This window comes from Chiroxiphia lanceolata, chromosome 1 (genome assembly GCF_009829145.1).
Source record: "Chiroxiphia lanceolata isolate bChiLan1 chromosome 1, bChiLan1.pri, whole genome shotgun sequence".
Classification (NCBI taxonomy): domain Eukaryota; kingdom Metazoa; phylum Chordata; class Aves; order Passeriformes; family Pipridae; genus Chiroxiphia; species Chiroxiphia lanceolata.
Window position 1 is genome coordinate 78,954,350 of NC_045637.1, and position 6,694 is coordinate 78,961,043.

The window sequence follows — 6,694 nt, forward strand, 5'->3', positions numbered from 1 at the left end:
GTTGAGTGTTGAGATTTGGCGGGAAGCCAGCCCCAAACTTGCACAGAGTGTGAGTGGTATCTATCTCAGGACAGATATTCCTGTAATTAGGTGCATGTAGATAATGCTGTCCTGATGGCTGAAAGAATTTGATGTTATCTTGCTCTCCAAAAATTTATACATCCAGAAGGTCTTCTCTCAAAGTTCCCAATTTTGCAGCCTTTATCAATCTGGAACATTATGTGTTCAAAAAATAGTATCGTATACCTGTATTTGAGCTGGATAAATATATTTGTATGCACAACATTATTAAATCTGTCTCCATACTAATGCCACTGTAGATTCTGTAGCAACAAGGAGACAAACATTAATTCCTCTGACAATAATAAAGGTTCCACACTTTGCCAAATTGTTTAATTAAACCTTGCAAATCAATTCAATGTTGTTGTGGGCTAAGAGAAAAAGATACAAACCCATATGATGATATAGCTGCTAGCAAATTTTAAGGAACATTTGAAACACATAGATCTTTGACAGCTTTTCAGAATGTAGCAGGCTTGGGCAGTCATGTAGTTTTTACAAATAGAGTGTCTAGTAACACTGATATTTTAGGTGGAATTTGGCTGCAGGCTTGATGTAGAAGGCTTTCTGACTGGAATATAAATTTATTTTTCCCTAAAGATATACCAGTATAAGTAATGCAATTGCTTTTCAACACTTTGTACTGTTTCTTTTTTTGTTTTGTTTTCATTTGGGTATTTTTTGGGAGGTTTGTTGGGATTTTTTTTGATTGAATCTGTTCAAGTAGAATGACAACTACTACAAGCTGTTAAACAGGTTCATGCTCTGGCAAGAGCATGAATCTGTAATCCTGTTGTAAACTGATGTTAGTTTCATTTAGGGCTGAATAAGACTTTTTTAACAGCTGGCATTCCTTCTAGGATGGTTGGTATTTATCTCATTGTCAAAAATAATAGATAGCTTTATAGGTCTATGATTCAGTCATGATTCTTTGGCCGGTCTGAGAACAGAGCATACTATGAATTTCCATAAGTGACAGTGAAACGTAGATTAGGATATGATGTCTGATTACACTTAGGTTAAGATAACTTCTATTAAAAGAGCAAAAGATGGTATAGCCCTTTCAATTGCAAGAAATACCTTGATAATCAGAAAAGCCTACTAAAATATTATTCTTCTCAAATTATGCAATTATGTTCTAGTACCTTTCTTCTATTGCAGTAAAACACTACAATTTTCTGTGGGATATTCTGAAGCTATGATTCTCTTGACCACAACTGTTTTGATCAAATTTGAATTTGAACTAGATATTTAATTTCAAGTTTACCACTTCAGATAAAATTTGAAAGCAACGTCACTAAAGCGTACATCCCAATTTCAAGTTGTTGACATAGCTAATATGATTTTTGTTTACAAATGTGTAAACTCATTTTTTCCCCCTGTATAAAAATGACAATATTCGTTTTTTGACTCTGAATAATGGGCAAAATTACGCTGAAATACCCAAATATTTTGAAAATGTAGATATAATTTCCTGAAATTTTTCACACAGTATTTTGGGAACTTTTTTTCCTATTTGAGACAAAAGAAGTTTAACAAGGGAAAGTGCTGGATTCAGCACCTGAGATGGGGCAAATCTGGATGTATGAACAAACCGTGGAATGAGGTGCTGGAAAGCAGTGCCACGGAAAGGGATCTGGGGGTCCTGGTCGACAGCAAGTTGAATATGAGTCAGCAGTGCCCTGGCAGCCAGGAAGGTCAACTGTGTCCTGGGGGGCATCAGACAAAGGATCGCCAGCTGGTCAAGGGAGGGGATTGTCCTGCTCTGCTCTGCACTGGTGCGACCTCACCTTGAATATTGTGTGCAGTTTTGGGCACCACAATATAAGAAAGATATAAAGCTACTGGGGAGTGTCCAAAGGAGGGCAACGAAGATAGTGAGGAGCCATGAGAAGAAGCTGTATGAGGAGTGGCTGAGGTCACTTGTTCTGTTTGGCCTGGAGAAGAGGAAACTGAGCAGAGACCTCATTGATGTCTACAACTTCCTTGTGAGGGGAAGAGCAGGGGCAGACATTGATCTCTCCTCTGTGGAGGAGGACCCAAGGAAATGGCCTGAAGTTGTGTCAGGAGAGGTTTAGACTGGATATTCTTCACCCAGAGGGTGTTTGGGAACAGGCACCTCTGGGAAGTGGTCACAGCACCAAGCTTGACAGTGTTCAAGGAGCGTTTCGGTGATACTCTCAAACACATGGTGTGACTCTTGGGGATGTCCTGTGCAGGGCAGAGAGTTGGACTTGATGATCCTTGTGGGTGCCTTTCAACTTGGCATATTCTGTGATTTTGTGAAAAAAAAAAATAGAAAGCAGGTATTATAGACACAAAAAGGGAAAATAAGGGTTACTCAAGCAAAATGAGTCACCAGATCAAACTTGATTTCAACTATATCAATGAAGGAGCTAAGTATTTCCCATTATGTAACCAAATAGATGCTGTTCTGAAACATCTACAGTGTAGATATAATGAGTAGAGAAACAGATGAAACTGTAGGTTATCTTAGAAAGTGCTGCTGAACTGTGGAGGCATTATAGAGGGACTGATTGACCTAGAAAGTAAGAACCGTCCCATGGAACTGGATGAGAGTGCATAGATGCAGGTTTTTACTATTGAATAAAAGGACATAGCTAAAACCCAAAGGAAAAACTTCACACATATTTTCCCACATTGTCTTTTCCTGCAAAAATACAAATAAGAGCTCTTCATGGAAGGGTTTAAGGACACATTACCTACACAGGGCAAAAGCTCCCTAATAGCATACAACCTTCTCAACCTTGTGCTTTGACTTAAGCCCTGTTGTCCATGAAGTGGGAGACCTAAACTGACAACAGTGACAAAAAATGGGCAGGGATGATAGAATATGAAGTCTGATCAAAGTGGTACCATTATAAACTGAAACAAATCCTTTGTAGGTGTTTGTTTGTGTCTTCCAATGTCTAGGGACTGCAGAGCAGCCACAGGTCAAAACAGCAGCCCACTGCTTTTCAAAGCACCTTACACTGAAAACTGTTTTATCTGCACTAGAAACAGAAACTGAAGACAACTGACAGGACTAGTGTTTCCACAAAGAGTACATATCAACTATAAAATGCACCACTGGTTTAAAATGAAAGCCTATATCATTCTACATCAATAAATGGATATGTTTATCAGGGACTCCATTCATCACAGATGCGGAAAAATTATGAAGTGCCTTTCAAACCATTAAAACCCAGGGCTAGGACAAAAGTAAACATAAAAGGTAAATGGCAGAAGAGGTATAAAGAATTGAAACTCAGAAAAGAAGCATTAAATTGACTTACAGAGTAAAAAAAACCCATTTTTTAAGACTGATGGAAGGTGAAAAAGAAAGTTAGTGGATACCAATAAATGATTAAAGCATGTGGAATCAGAACATTGTAAGAAAACAATAGGAATAATTTCTCTGACCACTGGTGATGCTACTTGGTTTTTATAATAATACGTAAAAAAAAATGTAAGAAGGGCAAAGGGGATGGAGTTGATGCAGCCTGAGGCAGAAGATATATTCCTGTCTTTAAAATATTGATCAAACTCCTAAATTCAACTGCTTTCCATTCACTGTAAATCTGCTGGTTTTCATAAGTTTTAAGGAAATTTTCTTTAATTTTAACAGATAATATATATGAAAAATAATTACATAATTATAATTTAGTCAAAGAGAAAAGTAAAAGTTAATGAAAAAACTTTCCAAAATATGGGTTTTGAAAAAAAGAGAAATAACTCTTCTATATAGAAAAGAAGGAAAGGCAAAGACCTTAAAATGTGGAGTAATGTAGTACATGGAACACGTACTAGGGACCTTAAATATCCAGGTTTGATCAAGGAACTTGAAACAAGAAACATAACTTTCCTGCATGCATACAAGTTAAGCATCAGAACAATGACTATGAAGGAAAAAAGATCTCATTTATTCTCTATTTCAGGAGAAAATGAGTTGCAAGGCTCCAAATGAGTGAAATATAACTTACATCATACTTAAAAATTTACTTTAAGTAAAAGGGATCAATTAGCTGATACACTCCACATATCGAAGAATGAAAGCATGTATTTCACTTTCATAGAGCTTTATATGTTTTTTAAAAAATAACAAGTAAGAGAAAATTAGACTCATGCTTGCTTCTAGAAGTAATAAAACATGCTGTCATGAGTTTTCTCTATGTTATTCAGGCAGAACGAAAAGCTAAAAATTGTAAACAATTTATACATGCCTTTGGGGAAATAAAAGAAATTAATGTGAGTAGGGGTTTTAAATGAATGTCCTGCCTGACCTTTGCAAAAAACTCTTACTTAATAATACCAACAGAGCTGATTATCACATAAATTAGATTTGTCCAAACACAGTCGCACAGTTTTGAGTTCCATGTAAGTATGATTATAATTCATTGTTAGTAGTGACTGGTAGTAGTAATGCTTAATCTAAATCCAATCCTCTATCACAGGCAAACATACACCTTATCAAGAGAGCATTGTTGCCTCCAACTGTTTACAGTCTAAGACCTACCTCCCAGCAACACTTGTGCAGAAGATTAACTTCATGTCTGTGTAGTCCCATTGTTCATCTGATTTTGCACTTAGTGTCATTGTAATCAGATATATTTACACTTACAAGATAAGGGTTGGCATAGACAAGACAGATAAAGAGCAAGTGGAAAAATATATTTTCTCCTTACGTAAAGAAGGTGCTGAGAAACCACTCAAGGCGTTAGGTTAAAGTTCTACTGGAATCGTAAATCATAGCTGGATTAAAAATTAAATTAGTCCATATAAGAGCCTGCATCTGTGTTGTGTATTTTGGTTTCCTTCCAAACCTGAAGAAAAAAAAAAAAAAAAAGCTCTGTTCTGCCTGTCTTACAAAGAGGGGACTGTATGACCAAGCACCTGGTTTCCAAGGCTTTCAGAAAAATTCTGGGTATGGTAATAAAGATATGTCCTCTGGTAGTTAAGGACAGAAAGTGAGTCACAGTCTCACCAAAATATTTTGTGGTCTGCTGTTTAGATCCTGTAAATTCAGAAGCTGGATTTAGCTGTGGAATTCTACAGACAGTAAAATACACACAGTACAATAATTATTCTCTGTAATTTTTTGGCTTTGGTTTTGATTTGGTTTTTTTTGTGAAAAATAACAGCTTAATAACAAACTCTAGAGTCGAAAGGAATGTGAGGGTTCAAATACAGCCAGTGGAAGTCAAACACTGAAAGCTTTGTAAAATAATGAATTTTTATCAAAAGATAAACTTCATTTTCAGACAAGATTAAATACGCTTTCCATCCTATCACAGGCAAGGGGGAATAGCAGAAAACGGGGGAAAAAAGTCATCTTTATATCTGTTTTAATTTTTTCTAGTGAAGGTAGAAGGAAGACTATGCTGCACAACTAGAAGCATATTTTGGAGTAGGAAATGTGTTGCTAGTGGGCTGAGGTTTCTTGAAATTACATAATAGGAAATGTGGGTGCAATGACATTACAGTTAACCCAGCTTTGAATGAAATCAAGTAGAAATCAAATCCCTAAGCAGAAGTGCACTGAGGTCTAGATTCCACCACAGCTGTGGTGCCCTTCTATTGACTTGCTTTAGACTTTTAGAAGACTTAAGCCAGTAGAAGACTGCTGGAAAAAGTCCTAGGTGGAAATTAGGCCATCTGAGTCTGCATCACAGACTGCAGATGACTGCATCACAACTGGTGATTAATCCACAGTTAAAACCCAGCGGTAGACAGAGCAAAAAGCAGAACCTTACTGGTAAGGGAAAAAGTGATTGGAAAAAGTACTGAAGAAGAAATATCTTCTTTTATCATATGTGTGCATGGCATATCACTCACTGAGGAAATAATTTGGTACGTTATTTCAGGCCATTAGATTCACAATGAAGTTTGTTATCTTTTCCATCATCACGGATGTCGTATTTGACCCTTCTGTCTCCATCTCATCAAGTGTACACTCAGTGATAGAGTAGGAGAAACAAAGAGAAAAATTTTTGCCTTGCTTCCTGTAGGTTTGATATTTCTGTGGTGCAGTAATTGTGAGATCTGAGGAACTCCAGTGGAATACGTTGTGACACATTTAATGCTAAGGATTAAAACAGGTATTAGTGAGTAGTCCATATCACTTGCCCATAACCAAATCTGCATATTATCTTTACCTTTTTTATTTTCCTTCCTTTTCCAGTGTTGTTCTTAATGTGAATGACTTTGGATATATACTAAAAGAAACTTATGAAATCATAGATCATAGAATGAAAGGGATTGGAAGATACTTCTAGGGGTCATTCTGGTCCAGCTCTTGTGATCAAAGCTGGGCCAATATACAAAGGTTTGGTCAGGGTCAGATGCGTTGTTTTTTTGTGTTTGGTTTTGGTTTGGGTTTTGGGTTTTTCCCCCCAAATAACCACTGTATATATTTCCTTCTGTCAGAAAGTTTATGATCTCATTATACAAGGAGAAATGCTGACTGGATATTAATATCAGGACAAAGAGACAGGTTGGCTTACTCTAAGTGAAATCCAAAGGTGTGCATCATCCATACACAAAGAATTATTTTGATTCATGTTTGTTTCTGAGGCTTGAACAGGGTCTCTGACCTTTCTGAGATGAAACATGGGAGGGTGAGAATGGAATACAA